Source organism: Pocillopora damicornis, chromosome 3 (assembly GCF_964200805.1).
Source record: "Pocillopora damicornis chromosome 3, jaPocDami1.2, whole genome shotgun sequence".
Classification (NCBI taxonomy): domain Eukaryota; kingdom Metazoa; phylum Cnidaria; class Anthozoa; order Scleractinia; family Pocilloporidae; genus Pocillopora; species Pocillopora damicornis.
Window position 1 is genome coordinate 25,668,797 of NC_142672.1, and position 16,738 is coordinate 25,685,534.

Below are 16,738 nucleotides of genomic sequence, written 5' to 3' on the forward strand. Positions count from 1 at the left end.
GCAGAGATTTGTCTTAAAGTTTCATCGTACTTGAAGTCACCACTATTTTCCGTTGTATTCTGGTGATCCTGAGCAGTATTATCGCTACTTTGCCGCTGATACTCACCCGGTCGTAGCACGTGTCGCATGAGTATCGCGTAGACTTTTAAAATCAAATCTGCTTTTATTCCGCCCGTCGCTTCCGAATTAGAACGCAAAATTTCCCTTAAATCCTTCACTTTTAACTTCTGGATATCTTCTAGCGTTGTAATCTGCATATCCTTGCAAACTAGCACCATTTTAGAAGCGATTGAACCACGAAAGACTTCTCCGATCAGCTGTATTTACTGTTTTTGTAATACGCGGGTCACCGGCAGCCTCGCTATCATGTTTGCGCGGCTACTAATCTAATATGGCGCCGGGAACTGTAAAAAGGACTATTGTGGAATCATTCGGGTTAATTTAATGCTTACACCTCCTTCCTCGGACAGAAGTCACAAAATACTGGGGGAAGATGCATGAGATATTTAAGGAGCAAAAACTCGTGTTTTACTGGTGTGCCTTTCCTAATTTTGGGAAGGAAAGTGTTCAATTGCCAGCACGGCATAGATAGAACAGCTGGAGAGAAAAGGAAACGAAAGGATGCAGAAGAAGTACTGTATATAATAATTTCTTTTTATCCTCAACCTTTGTGTTTCTGTCAACTATGGCTTGCTAATTCGAAAGGTCAAATACTTGAATGGGTCATATGACATCGATCTCAGAATACTTTTATGACAAACGTGATAACAGTTCAATCTTGGCTAAATTGAAGATGGTTTAGAAGTTAACAATTATAAGAACTTTTCACTAACATATGCTGCTGACAAAGGAGAAAATATATGAAATTCTGCATTTTTTGCTTTCTATCAAGCAATCATATGTTTGCTCCTTATCACGCTATGACACTTCCGTTTTGTCACATTCCAAAAAATAACTTGAGAAATACACTGTCACTCATCTTACACTGTTATATTTACCTATTACTGAAGGCTGGAAACAAAGATTTTGTTTTCAAGAAAATAGGATTTCTTGTCCAAGACACAAGGAAGTTTGACTGCAAAGCACAGATGAAAATGCGAGAAATTTTATTTTTTTCAGAGAACAAGGTAGTTCTACTCATGTATAAACAGAACAAATGTAATTTAATAAATCAGATATGCAGCATGACTCCTTTTCTTCCACCCCCACTCAAAACAAGCAAACACACGTATAGAGGTTCCAGTCTGGTCTGCAAATGAAAAGGAGGAAGGTGATCACTGCAAAATAAAGCATTAGGGTTCTTATTCATAACATATTGATTATTGTATACTGATATCTAGAAATTAAGATTGCAAGTAGCAGCCAGCTGAGTTGTAGTTTGAGTTTCATCAAGTCCATTACTTTGTTAAATTTAGAGTAACCTTGTCTTGAGAGAGGAGAATTGAGGAGCTGTAATATACTTATCATCAATTAGGGACCACAAAGAAAAATTTATTTATAGAAACTTTTGAAGGAGAGGGGTAAGACTTGTGACAAGCTGGCAGACATATAGATAAACTTTACTGCTAAATGGGTTACAATACAAAGTGCTCAGTATTTGGATCAGCTATGGCTCAACTTAAACTTTGCTTTAGCTTCAAGTTTAATCCTTTGTGGTTTCCTTTCTCTGTGTTTATTTTTCACGTTATGTACACAGAGGAACACAAAAATGACAAGGAATGCTTTTGAATATTAAGAGGCTGGAATAAGCAAGAAACCAAAACTGAATTTTAAACAGTACAAAGTTAATTTGATCTTTCAATGTTATTTAATTTTAACCATTTATAGAATTTGCTATTTAAATTTATCCCCTCCATTTTTCTGGATATTGTGAGCAAAAACAAACAATTATCACAAAATGCATGGTATACAATGGTTTGATTCACCAATGTGGCAAAGGCCTTTCACTGTCTATCCATAAAAAGGGAAATAGTTTGTAAAATGTAAGACATTCTGCATCTTGAGCGTATACTTATTCATCCAAGGTTACTTGAAATAAATGTGAAAGATTTATAGGATTTTCAGACCCCTGATAACAATTACTAATGTGCTGATTTGTTGTACTTAAAGGTTATGATTTTAGCGGAAATAGTGGAAGAAATTTCTGGACCTGGAATTTTGTTGCAAATGTCTGTTTAAATCAGTTTAAGTCAGTTAAAAACTCTCCTGTTTCAAGATTACATGATTACCACACCAGAACCTTTTGTATTCTATATTGTGCACCATGTTATGATTATGGTTTCAATAATAAAAGGTGCTGACTCAAGAACTTTGCAAAATATCTCTACATACAAAGAAATAGATTGTGTTTATGTACTCCAAATAGCAGGTCACATCAGTCTTCAGTAAGGAAGTAGCAGAAATTGCTATGGTGGTTTTGGTGGATGGAGAGAAACATCCACCAAAACCACTTTATTCTATGTGTTAAGAGTTATGATAATCATTATGAACGTTTGGTCGGTCAGCAATTGTGCACCATAAAAAAATAATTAGGCAGAGCACTAACTGCTAATTAGTGGTATAAATCTTTTGTCTCCCTAAACATCTAACAGTGGCTATAGATAAAATTTAAAAAATGTACTGTTGATGGTTTTGGTCAAAGTTTTGGTGGATGTTCCTTGATGACATCCACAAAAACTACGTAACATCTGGGCACCTTTTAAATACGTGAAATATCTGCATAAAATTGCGTAAAATGTTTTATAATACTACAGTCGAACAATAAATTAATACTTACCATTTCTTGAGTAAAAAGTTTTGACGCAATTTCCCAAACAAATGATACATTTAGGTCATCGGGATGCAGAAATTTTTTTTGGGATCACTTTCTGAAGGAGCTTAGACACCAGGCTCAGTCAGGTAACCAAGTCTTCTGATGATTTGTTAACAATTCTATACTCACCTCCCCCGACTGGTTGAAGTGCGATTGGATGGGGACAGGGAAGGGAACATTTTTGTTACTTGCGCGAGAAAAAACAAATGAGAAGTTATCTATGAACCCTATTTTTTTTTTTAATTTTCGCGTGAAAGAAGATTACCTTATCTCGCTGCGCTCCGTTCAAATACGAATCTTCTGCCTTTGGCTAAAATACGCTTTCTTCGTGAATTCTAAACTCTACTCACGGTCAAATGGAACCGAAGGGAATTTCAAACCTAGAAAATACTTGCTTCTGAATAGTGTCTTAGCTCTGCTCTCGGTGACGTTTCTCCGAAGGACTCGCTAGATTGCAGAACAATCGCAAGAAGTGCACCTCGTCGAGTACAGGTCTTGCAATTGTATTCAATGTTAAAGAAATCCTAGCAGGCAAACAAAATTAACCTTTCGGTGAACTACGTAATTGAACCAAGTACTTTTTTTAACGGACCACAAAATTCGTCGTAAGTGTAGTAATCCGCTTATTTATTCTTGACATTAAGCTTATTTCGACTTAATAAAGCAATTGGTATCAATCATATGAAAATACGTATTTGACAACTTGATTATCTTGTTAGAACGTCATAGGAAGTTGCACCTTCAAAAAAACTACGTGTAAAATCTGTAAGGCCTTTTCACTGTTTATAGCGGTAAATTTATATTCACCGTGGAAGCTTTGCACGTCTTAGTTATTTGCTTGATTATTTTTTGACGCTGTTGTGTTGAGCATCCATCTGAAGTGTGCGTGACTGAGTGTTCAGGGTGCAAAGAGTGAAAACGGTACGCAAACCTAATAATTCCGACCCCTCCACCCCTCCCTGCTCCACCCTCTACAAAAATGAGTAGTTTCTGGACCATATTGACTTGAAATTTTACACTTGGTAATTCCTAAATTGACTGATGCCTCACACAAGAGAAAATTATTTTCATATCATATCTGTGCACCACTGAGGCCTTTCATTAACAAAAAGGCTATTCTGGTATGTTCCAATAATGGCTCTGGGTCAGATGCGTTTGCAACAAAGGATGGAAAAAATGAATTATTATTATTATTATTAACATTATCATTATTATTATTGTGTTACATACTCTTAACCAAATTTGAAACTTTACCACTCCCCTCCCCCAAAGCAGCTACATGTAAACAATACAGGGCCTTTTTTAAAGTCCTCACAGTTTAATGCCTCAAGGCTTGCTGGTTTGGCAGTCAGTGGAAAAGTAATGAAAGAAATACATTCAGTTGGATTTAAAGGATTATAATTAAGATTTAAATATCAATTCCAACTGAGCAATGACTCATGATACAGAAAACAAGACATTGATTGCATTATATCAGGTGGCTTGATCCAAATGAGCCAAGAAAGCTTTTTTTTTTGTTTTGTTTTTTACCTAATCATAAAAAAGCCCCATATTCTGTAATTATAAGTCATAAAGTGAAATTCAGTACTCTAACTATATTCAATAGACCTTACTGCAGTTTTCAACACCACCTTAATGGGTTGGTGGGTAGGCATGACCTTGCGGTATTTGTATGAGAATCCAATGTCAACTAATCTTTGTGAATTATATTAGGTGGCTTGATGCAAATGAGCCGAGAAAGCATTTTTTTTTGTTTGGTACCTAATCATAAAAAGCCCCATATTCTGTAGTAGTAAGTCATGGAGTGAAATTCAGTACTTTAACTATATTCAATAGACCTTACTGCAGTTTTCAACACCACCTTGATGGGTTGATGGGCAGGCTTGACCTTGCAGTATTTGTATAAGAATTCAATGTCAAATAATTTTTGTGAAAAATTCTGTTATGATAAAAATATAAGAAATATGGCAAACGTAAGCAACAGTTGTAAACGTTACAGAAAAAGGATTCTTCTGTAAAAGAATTTTCTTCTTGCAGACTAAAATTTCCTGAAAAAAAATAACAGACAATGCAAGGAAAATTTATTACAAACAACAAGGCAAATTAAAGGACAGGTACAGCCATAGCCACTATGAAGTAAGCATCCCTACCACTCCCAAAATGCATTATCAGTTGCCTCAGATGTCCAGGCAGTCCAGGCAGTCCAGGGAACAATTTAAACATTGACTCAATTTTGTGTAATCAGATTAATTGTTGCTAAGTGCATTATTTCATGACAACGTACTTCAACAAGTTAGGTATACATATAGTATATACCACAAAAGCAAATTATTTCTGGTGTTATCGCTAATTGAGATATCAGATCAAGAAAGTATAAGGTTATTAATAAAGAGTTAAATTTTAGTTGTAAGCTTTTCGAGTTATTGATTTGACAATTTACTGTACGTTGTAAATTACAAAAGGAAACACTAAATTTAGGTTGTAAAACACTAAAAAACTTACTTACTTACCTTTCAGTCTCAAAAAGTTTTCCTCTTTACTGCTTTAAAAATTTGAGCTTGTGTTTACTACTCGCCGAAGTTCCTTGTATTCTCTAGTGTGACAAAAAAGGTCACGCAAGCAAGAAAAGGCTTGGGCACAAATTTAGTAGGCTTGGCTACTGAGTTGAGCCTGGTTTAGTAATGACAATCTCTAATGAGGAAACTTTTTCACTAAAAAGTGGTTTACAAAAAGGACCTCGAAAATTAAAAATTAAAAATTTACAATGAATGAAAATGCTAAAAGATGCTACTAAAAACTAATGTATCTTATGTGTAATACAAAACTTAAATCAATGAATTAAAAATCTGACGCTTCAAAATATTTACATTATCAGAGGCTCGTATAGTTTTGTTCAGCGAGTTAAAATCACTTACAGCATGATAGCCAGTTCTTTGCAACGCAACTAAGAAGAGAAAACTAATAAAAAATACATTGTTTAAGGGTGGGAGTGGTGGGAAGAGATTACGCCTCGTCTCCGCATCTGACAAAAGATGAGACGCTAGGCCACGCACTAGATTATAAAGGAAATTCGATATCTCTATCACTAGTTAATTAACCATCATTAATCAATGATTACTCAATCACCCACGTTACCAAGACGACACAACAGTTTGGGCAAAATGAGTTTATTGCACAGTGCGAGAACTGCCTGACAAAATACTGGACAATAAACAAGAACGCCAAAGTGCCCAAACTGGAGTGTAGAAAAAGGGAGAGTGAGGTGATTGAGGAGAATACAAAAAGGTTATAAATAAAAAAAAAATAAAAAAAAAAATAATGGAAATCTATTAATAAATCATTCTTCTGGAAACATAGTCTTAAGCTTGTCCGCCATAGCTTGACCCGCGCGCTGTTTCTGCTGCTGAGATAATTCTAGATACACGAGATATGCGTCGCTTTGCCAATCGCCCTGCAATTTGATGATTTCCGAGGGAATATGACAGTCAAAGGTAAAAGTAGCCCCGCCCCGTCGAAAACTATGAGGAGAAAATTTAGAGGGATCTAATTGTAGACTAGAAATAACCCGAGAAAGAAAGGCGCAAAATTGCTTGTAAGTAATTGGCTATAGACCAAGCTCCTTCAGAAAGTGATCCCAAAAAAAATTTCTGCCATCGGGATAAGTCGGCATGTTGTCGTAGCTTCGTAATTTTCAGTTAGTATAACAAGTCATGAGTTGTCCATCATTCCATCTCAGTCCCTCTCGACCAAGGTGGTTTTGGTGGATGGAATCTAATGCTGACCATGCCAACATGATCTCGAGACCGAAATTACGATTATCGTTATTTCTAAATTGGCACCAAATTTATGGATATAGTAATTTCGTGGCACTCTTTACCAATGCTCTTTACACGTGTTAAATAAAGAGAAGGACTCGGTTCCACTGTTTTACAACATTCAAGATGGCGGAGGAAAGGGGTAAATGTGCGTTCAGTTGTGATCAGCATGATCTCGACACCAAAATAACGATTACCGTTATTTCTAAATTGGCCCTGAAATAACGAATATCATAATTTCAGTGCATGTCTGAGACCTTCGGGCTCGAAGCTTGGGAACTAGTATTCAGGGAAAGATAAAATGGCGGCTTACGGCGGCGAAGGAAATCTCAGTAGTTTAATATTTAGCGTGAAAAGGCTTGGGTGTTTGTGATCTGGTTCTCAAGTAAAAAAAAAATCACGGTCTGCAATGGCCCTACCACCTTTTGAACAACAAGAAAACATTGAAACGGTGGTAAAAAGCAGCAAGTTTCGAAGTCTAAACGAAAGATGGGTAAGCTGAGTTTCAGTCAAATATCATGACATTTGGGATGTAATTTCGATACCGAATAAATAGTTCTACATGGTTATACACGCATAGGATTCTGTTGTGTTCACGTGAAGGCCATTTCAGCCATTCCTGCCACTTGTAAGTGGTAGGAAATAAAAGATATGTATAGTTGTTTCGTATTGAAGCCCTGTGAAATCACAAATTTGATTTATTTCTTCTTTGTTTTAGGTGGTCATTATCCATTACTTTTGGAAGTCGATGCTGATGAGAAAGAAAAAATGTTTATGATTATTTCTTCTCTCGAACATTTTACTATTTAGGTACCAAATAATCTTGATACTGAAGACCATTGCATCCTATTATGAAAAATGTACCCCTGATTGCTTTGTCAACATGTATGATGTAATATACCTTGAGATTTGTGGGATTTTCACATGTAAACTAGAAATACCTGTAGAGGGTAATGATGTACTTAATGCAAAGTGTTTTGGTACAAAGTCTGCTTTGCTGTAATCTACCTGAAGGTGCTTTTTATATGCTAGTAACACTTGCACAGCCCAGTCAAAATGTTCTTTAGTAGTAGTCAAGCTGGCTGTTGTAATTATAGGCAGCAGAGGCCAAACCTCATCCTGAAAAGCAGTCTGAAAGGTGTGAAGTCAGTGGAAGATACTTCATTGTAGGTGGCCAAATTGCAGGCTGTCAGCCCATTTTGAGTGAGTAGTTAAACTCAAGATCGGCTATTTTAACTAATTTTATTGAGAGCCAAATCCTGCAATGCTTTTATTCTGTATTAATTTGAAGTGTTACTTTTATGTTTCTTATTTTGCAGTAAGTGGGCTTGTTGTGGCCATTTTTCTCTCAAACATTTTTTTCAGCTTAGTCAAAACGTTTTTTAGAAGTAGGCAAGCTGGCTATAGTAACAGAAGGTAGAGACCAAACCTTGTCCAGACTAGACGCCTAACAAATGTTCTGTGTGGAAAGCCAAATCCCTGGTTACCGGCACATTTTGACTAGGCTATTTGTTATTTAGCTACTCTTATTATTAAAGATTACTGCATTCCTTTTTAATAATTTGCTGCCAATTGTATGCTGTATATAGCTTATGATTTGTGTGATTTTCAAGAGTAAATTAGAAATACCTGAAGATGGTAATGATGTACTAGATAACGTACTTGATGCAAAGCAATTTTGGCACAAAGTGTATGCCTTGTCCTCAGGTGATTTTAACATGCTAATAAGATTTGTTATTCAAATAATATACATCAGCTGGAATAGGAATATTGAAAGAAAAATAATAATATTTAACCATAACAAGTTTTGGTTTTATGTCCAAATTAAGCACTTAGTTGAAGATCACTGCACTGATCAGGCCCCGAAGGCCAAAAAAGTGCTGTCTGCTGTTAGTTTAATTTTTGTCATTTCTGTTGATTTATTTTATTTATCAATGTTTCTTTGAGTTATAATTCATTGACCTCTTTCAATAGTGCAGGTTCGCTCGTGTAACCTAATCCCGCATGTATGTATGTACAATCTCAGTTGAAATTTTGAGTGGCAGGCAAGCTGGCAATAGTAATAGGCGGCAGAGGCCAAATCTTGTCCTGAATAGAAGTCTGACATGTGTGAAATTGGCAGCTATTTCATTGTAGGTGGCCAAATTGTTGGCTGCAGCACATTTTGACCTGGCTGATTGTATGTGTGTTATGTATGTGTTCTTCTTTTTAGGTGTTAAACAGGTCAAAGTACCGAAAAAAAACCTCTGTGATAACTTGGTAGTCTAAGATGTAAACATTTTTAATAATAAGGTAAAGCTTGATCATTCTTAAGAGTTTGCATCTGTTCTAAAAGTTTTGGGGAGAGTTAGGGGAGCATTGTTTATACAAATGTATTTAAAAAGTAACAAAAAAATAAAAAGAACTAGGGCAAAATCCCAATTTTCTTTAAAAGTTTATTTTATTAAGAGCATAATTCTGGATATAGCTTGGGATTTGTGTGATTTTCACAAATTGTTAGGTTGTTATGTAAACTTAATTTACAGGAACCTTGTTAGTTTTCAGCTTCAAGAACAAGTACATAATTGCAGGAAAAGCTTGAAGCTTGAAAAATTGACTGATGAAACTGGAACAGATGTCATGAGATTTGAACAATAGGTTGGCCTGGGAGGGACGAAGAATTAAAGAATTCATTGATTCTCTTACACCTTTTGTCTGCATAGTGTGCTTCTGTAGAGCTTAGTTATTGCTGTAGAAAACGTTTTTGGAGGGCCCTTGAGATCACTCACTTTTGAGCTAGTTGCCCCTAGGGAAGAGGATATCTGTACTTATTATCTCCCTTGAGGGGGGGGGGGGGTGAAGGGTTAAAGACTGATTCTTCTCCAGTAGCCACAAGTACCCCTGCATATGGAAATTTTGAACACTATTAAAGGGCTAGTACCCTCATTTCATACTTGAATTTCTAATTTAGTGTAAGTTATGACAAATAATGAATGTAAATTCATCTTGGTTGTACAGGTTATATCCAGCAGTCCTTAAAAAAAAATAAAAAGGTATTTTTCTGAATTAAAAAAAAAGTGTTCTTGCTTCAAAGTAAGTGCATGATATGTCATTCAATTAATGCTCTAGCAGAGTTTTTGTTTGAAATGCCAAAATCAACTTCATGAGTAAGGACAAAAAAAAAGGCAATAAGCAAATGTTCCTCTGTATCCTTTATGTCAATTTGGGCTGAAAAACAGGTTTTTTTCCTTTTGCAAAAATTAGCTTATTTCACGATCAAAAACGATGCAAACAAGCTGAAACGTTATGTTTTCAGCAAAACAGCGATAGAATCTGCGAAAAAACAATGGAGACAAGCTAACACACAGTGTTCTCAGTAAAATTTGGGCAAACAAAACCTTAAAAACCAAAAAAAAAAAAAATTGCGCTGACTTACCCATTTTTTACCAAGATAACTGCCAAAACACTGAAAACTAGCTTGAAACTACATGTTTTTCACAAGATCGCGACGAAATCTGTCTTAAAAACTCCAAAATACGGCAGAAATGTACGATTTTTGCAAAATTTTTCGCTAAAGTTGACAAAAACACCAAATTCGACTGAAAAACACGTTTGTTTTTTTTGCAAAAATAAGCTTATTTCAGTTTTAAAAACGCTGCAAAAAATGTTCTCAGCAAAATAGTTTCAGAGTCTGTGAAACCAAGCTTAAACCAAGTGTAAGTTGATAAAAAGGCCCGAATTGCGCATTTTGACAGTTATTTTGGCAAAAAATGGTATATTTTGATTTCAAGCAAACTTTCAAGTAGTTGTTAAAGTTTAGAGCCAAACACAATACCAAAAAAAAATTGGATGTTTTCAGAAAAAATTGTGACCCTCAGCCTAATCATAATCCCACCCTAGCCAAGCCCTAACTCTAGCTGCGAGCTATCCTAACCCTAACCCTAACCCCGGGTTAGGGTTAGGGCTCGGGTTAAGAACGGAACTTTTCACTCCAGTCAAAATGATGCAACTGGTTAACATGGTCTAACCAGCCAAAACAAGATAAAATGGTTTAAACGGTGAAAAGATTTTAATTACGTGACATGGTCCAATCGGAAGAAACGATCTCACTTAGTAAAATGGTGCGACTGGTTAACATGATCCAACTTGATAAAATGATGCCAATATCTAAAATGGACAAACTGGTTTAAATAATCCAACCAGTTGAAATGGTCTAACTGGATAATGCATGTGTAACCAGTGAAATTGGTTCAAATATTTCAGGTAAGGATGGTAGTTAAAAGTTAGTTAAAAAGATCCAGCATATTACGGTGGTTCAACTGGTAAAAATAATCATCTAACTACTAAAAGTTATTAAACCCCAATCAAAATTAATCCAACCGCTTCAAATAATCTAGCTGGTCAAAATTCTTCAGGTGGTTATTTAAGTGAAAAAGGTGACAAAATCTTCTTAAAAATATTTTTGAACAGGCTTACACCCTTACCCAAACCACTAACCCTACCCCCAAACCCTAACCCCAAACCTTCACCCTAGCCCTAACCTCAACCGCAAACCCTCTAACCCTAACACTAAGCCTAAACCCTAACCCTAACCGTAACCCTAGCCCCACACCATAACCCTAAAACCTAACCTAAACCCTAAACCCTAACCTATAGCCCTTAACCTAGACCTAACCCTAACCCTAACCCTAACCCTAACCCCAACCTTCTCTATCTATCCTGTAAGTGTACCAGTCGGCCTATCGTTTGTTTTTCAGTAAACTTTCAAGTAGTTACTGAAATTTACAAACACAATACCAAAAACCCTGCAATTAAATGCTTGTAGAACAATATTAACGCCAACCCTAAGCATAGCCTCATCCTAGCCTTAACCCTAATTCTAACACTAAACCCCGCTAACTCTAAGCATAATTTTACCCTAGCCCTAACCCTGATTGTAACACTAAACCCCTCTGACCCGAAGCAACCCAAACTCTAACCCTAACCAGGTAATGGGCTCCTGCCCTAACCCTATCCTCAACCCTGACTTAAACCCTTTACCATAGCTTAGGATTGGTTTGGGGTTTGGGTTAGGTTTAGGATAGCACAGAGTTAGAGTGAGCACAGGACGAAATAGCATGATTCCGTAATTCGGAAAAATGAAACTCTATGTTTCCACATCATTCACTTCTTCCTTGGACCTGTTATGTTTCCGTTATGATTCCTGAACGGAAATATGACGACACGTTTCCGTTGCATTTCTGTCAACGGAATATTATCATCGCCTGTTTCCGTTACGTTTCCTTGTACGGATTCAAACTTTTACCGTTAAGTAAAACATATATTTATAAAGTGCTGTACAGTTCTTACACCACGTTACCATGAAGACGTGATCGTTCGAGGACAACAAAGGCAAATTGACATGCATTAGGTGTGTACGTTCGTAGGAATCATAAGAAGTCCTAGAAGCTTCGATGTTTTACACTGAGCTATGTGCATGTTAATTTTGGAACTGTTTCGAAACCTTACAAAATTGAATCTTTTAAACTTACTCTGTGCTTAGATTTTTAAGCAGCTGGATCATTTGAGCCAGTTTAGTCACTCAAACCAGCAATACAAAACTAGGCTAACTGGATAGTTTTAGGGTTAGGGTTAGGATTTTCAAGTAGGCACACGCAGTTGTGTGGATATTGTGGTACATGGAGTTTAGTAGAGTGTAGATTTTAGCAGTATTTGCCAGTGTTGACATATTTATAAAATTATGGTTCCAAAGTGCGTGTCACTGTTGAGAACCCAAGAAAATCATGAGAAAGTCGCCGATGGATTAGCCATAAAAATAAGCCCAACTCTGAGTCAATGCCAAACCACAAGAAAGTTGTGAAACTCGCGCCAATGTAAAAAAAAAAAAAACAACTGAGGTTCGAAGTATGGGTCGCTAACATCCTATGAAAATCATGGGAAAGTCGAGGAGATTGGTCATGGTACCAACCAATGCCACTTTCCCATGAAAATCAAGAAACCTGTGGTAACTAGCCAACATATGCTAGAATGACAATCTTTAATAAAATTCATATCTAATAAGGATGTGTGAAATGGCCAATATCGCTCTCGGCCGAGATACTGGTTTGCCGTGTTTTGGCAGTTATTTTGGCGAATATGGTTAAAATCAAATCTGTGTAAAAACAGTAAAATCAACGAGTTATTGAGGTTCGTCAACATAGAGAGGGTCCTCTTAGTCTAGAGAAAAACTTCTGCCCACGGCTAAAGGCGCTAAATTAATAACTTGATATATCTGGGCGGCATATCAAACAGCAACACTAAACTTCTCCTTTCTCACAGCTTTTTCCCCTTTAACATCTTCGTTCATTCCATTTTTTTTAAAGTAAAAACTCGTTTTGGAGGCATAAAGGTCCCTAAAGCAACGTTTCAAGATTTTATGGCGATCTTGTGAAAAACATGTAGTTCCAGCTAGTTTAGAGGGTTTTGGCAGCTATTTACACAAAAAGTGGGTAAAATCAGCCCAATTTGTCGTGTTTCTGACGGTTTTTACGCGTTTTTTCCCCAAATTTTACTGAGAACACTGCGTTTTAGCTGGAATAAGTGTTTTCACATGGATTGTATCCCTATTTTGTTAAAGACATCGTGCTTTTGAATGTAAAATAGGCTGATTTTTGCAAAAAAAAAAAAGTGTTTTTCAGGTCGAATTGAGCGCTTTTGTCAACTTTTGCGTAAAATTTGGCAAAAACTCGTGCGTTCTGCCGGATTTTGGTGTTTTTAGATAGATTTCATTGCAATTTTACGAAATACATGTAGTTTCAGCTAGTTTGCAGCGTTTTGGGCTTGAGACCGGCAAGAGTGATGGTAGACACTCTTAGCAGAGATAATTGTGCTAGCAGATATTAAAATTTCACCTGTAAAGACAATAAATTAATTGAACACAAGAAAAAGGAAACTTGATAAAAAAATTAGAATAATGGCGAGGAGAAAAGAGGGCTGCACTAAAGATTATGTACTTGTGTTCTTGAAGCTGAAAATTAACAAGGTTCCTAACAATTTTTGAAAATCACACAAATCCCAAGCTATATCCAGGGTTTTCTCTTAATAAAATTAACTCTTAAAACAAATTGGGATTTTACCTTGGTCCTTTTTTTTACTTTTTATGTACATTATTTATATATAATAATGCTCCCCTGACCCTCCCCCAAATTTCCAGAACAAATGGAAACTCTTAAGAATGATCAAGCTTTACCTTATTATTTAAAATTTTTACATCTTGAATTATCAAGTTATCACAGAGGATTTCTTGGTACTTTAACCTGTTTAACACCCTAAAAGAAGTGCACATATATACTACACACAATCAGCCCAGTCAAAATTTGCCACAGCTAACAATTTGGCTGCCTGCCACAATATAGCTGCCGCTAACTTCACACTTTTCACACTTCCATTCAAGACAAGGTTCAGCCTCTGCTGCCTATTACTATCACCAGCTTGCCTTCCACTCAAAAACATTTTGACTGAGCTCATCCATACATACATACATAAGTGGGAGATTAGGTTACATGAGCGAACCTGCACTATTGAAAGAGATCAATGAATTACACTTCAAAGAAACATTGATAAATAAAATAAATCAATAGAAATGACAAAAATCAAACTAACAGCAGACAGTACTCTTTCAGCCTTCTGGACCTGAGCAGTGCAGTGATCTTCAACTAAGTGCTTAATTTGGACATAAAACCAGAACTTGGTATAGCTAAATATTATTATTTTTCTTTTAATATTCCCACTCCAGCTGATGTGTATTATTTGAATTACAAGTCTTATTGGCATGCAAAATCACCTATGGACAAGGCACACACTTTGGACATAAAACCAGAACTTGGTATAACTAAATATTATTATTTTTCTTTTAATATTCCCACTCCAGCTGATGTGTATTATTTGAATTACAAGTCTTATTAGCATGCAAAATCACCTACAGACAAGGCACACACTTTGCACCAAAATAGCTTTGCATCAAGTATATTATCTAGTACATCATTACCATCTTCAGGTATTTCTAATTTACTTGTGAAAATCACACAAATCATAAGCTATATACAGCATACAATCAGCAGCAAATTATTAGAAAGGAATGCAGTAAATTTTAATAAGAATATTACTAAGTAGTTAAATAACAAATAGCCCAGTAAAATTGTGCCTGTTGCTGGGAATTTGGTTCCCAATAAAATTAGCTAAAATAGCCAATCTTGAGTTTTACTGCTCACTCAAAATGGGCTGGCAGCTTACAATTTGGCCGCCTACAATGAAGTACCTTCCGCTAACTTCACATTTTTCAGACTGCTTTTCAGGAAGAGGTTTGGCCAGCTTTTCTACTACTCAAAAACATTTTGACTGGGCTGTGCAAGTCTTACTAGCATATAAAAAGCACCTTCAGGTAGATTACAGCAAAGCAGACTTTGTACCAAATGCTCTGCATTAAGTACATCATAACCCTCTTCAAGTATTTCTAGTTTACTTGTGAAAATCCCACAAATCACAAGGTATATTACATTATACATTCCAGTTGGCAAAGCAATCAAGGGTAATTTTTTCATAATGGATGCAATGATCTTCAGTATCAAGATTATTTGGTACCTAAATAGTAAAATGTTCGAGAGAAGAAATAATCATAAACATTTTTTCTTTCTCATCAACATCGACTTCCAAAAGTAATGGATAATGACCACCTAAAACAAAGAAGAAATAAATCAAATTTGTGATTTCACAGGGCTTCAATACGAAACAACTATACATATCTTTTATTTCCTACCACTTACAAGTGGCAGGAATGGCTGAAATGGCCTTCACGTGAACACAACAGAATCCTATGCGTGTATAACCATGTAGAACTATTTATTCGGTATCGAAATTACATCCCAAATGTCATGATATTTGACTGAAACTCAGCTTACCCATCTTTCGTTTAGACTTCGAAACTTGCTGCTTTTTACCACCGTTTCAATGTTTTCTTGTTGTTCAAAAGGTGGTAGGGCCATTGCAGACCGTGATTTTTTTTTACTTGAGAACCAGATCACAACACCCAAGCCTTTTCACGCTAAATATTAAACTACTGAGATTTCCTTCGCCGCCGTAAGCCGCCATTTTATCTTTCCCTGAATACTAGTTCCCAAGCTTCAAGCCCGAAGGTCTCAGACATGCACTGAAATTATGATATTCGTTATTTCAGGGCCAATTTAGAAATAACGGTAATCGTTATTTTGGTGTCGAGATCATGCTGATCACAACTGAACGCACATTTACCCCTTTCCTCCGCCATCTTGAATGTTGTAAGACAGTGGAACCGAGTCCTTCTCTTTATTTAACACGTGTAAAGAGCATTGGTAAAGAGTGCCACGAATTTACTATATCCATAAATTTGGTGCCAATTTAGAAATAACGATAATCGTAATTTCGGTCTCGAGATCATGTTGGCATGGTCAGCATTAGATTCCATCTACCAAAACCACCTTGGTCGAGAGGGACTGAGATGGAATGATGGACAACTCATGACTTGTTATACTAACTGAAAATTACGAAGCTACGACAACATGCCGACTTATCCCGATGGCAGAAATTTTTTTTGGGATCACTTTCTGAAGGAGCTTGGTCTACAGCCAATTACTTACCAGATGAGCCCACGACATATCAGCGGCATCTTGTATGAGTATCCGCAGTTTACAATGTGACTTCCGCTTATTCTTGTTAAAGCGTATTTTACAGTTTACTCATGGAATAGGAAGTGCGTTTGAGCCAGTTTCTGGCAGATTTGAACAGAAAAGCGGGTCTTTTGTTGGAGTGTAATGACATTTTCATCGATGGCGCTGTTAACGAAATGTTTGGCTGGTTCGTAAGTTGTCGACCTGGTTTCGGTCGATCTGATTAATTGACAACACCCCTAGGGCAATACATATCATCGTCCCAAACCAGATGAGCCCATGACACGTCAGCGGAATCGTAGCAAAAGTCTTCTATTTTTCTGCTCGTTTCCAGCGAATCAAGAGACCGTGACCTGTGTGACTGACGATAAAGCGTCGTATTCTTCAATATTTTATTGCGAAAGTATTCTTCCCATAACTTGTACAAACTAATTTGTCTAGATGACATATTT

At 36.4% G+C, this 16,738-nt stretch overlaps 2 long non-coding RNA genes across 2 annotated transcripts; one reads left to right on the top strand and one right to left on the bottom strand.

The window, feature by feature from the left end:
- Positions 1-6,605: 6,605 nt before the first annotated feature.
- LOC149049061 (uncharacterized) lies at positions 6,606-8,265 on the top strand. The gene is made up of 2 exons (XR_016185201.1): positions 6,606-7,120; positions 7,346-8,265. It is a non-coding gene; the product is annotated as an uncharacterized LOC149049061 (long non-coding RNA).
- A 5,548-nt stretch (positions 8,266-13,813) lies between these two features.
- On the bottom strand, positions 13,814-15,982 carry LOC149049062 (uncharacterized). The gene is made up of 2 exons (XR_016185204.1): positions 15,543-15,982; positions 13,814-15,317 (listed from the first exon to the last, which is right to left on the bottom strand). It is a non-coding gene; the product is annotated as an uncharacterized LOC149049062 (long non-coding RNA).
- Positions 15,983-16,738: the final 756 nt, after the last annotated feature.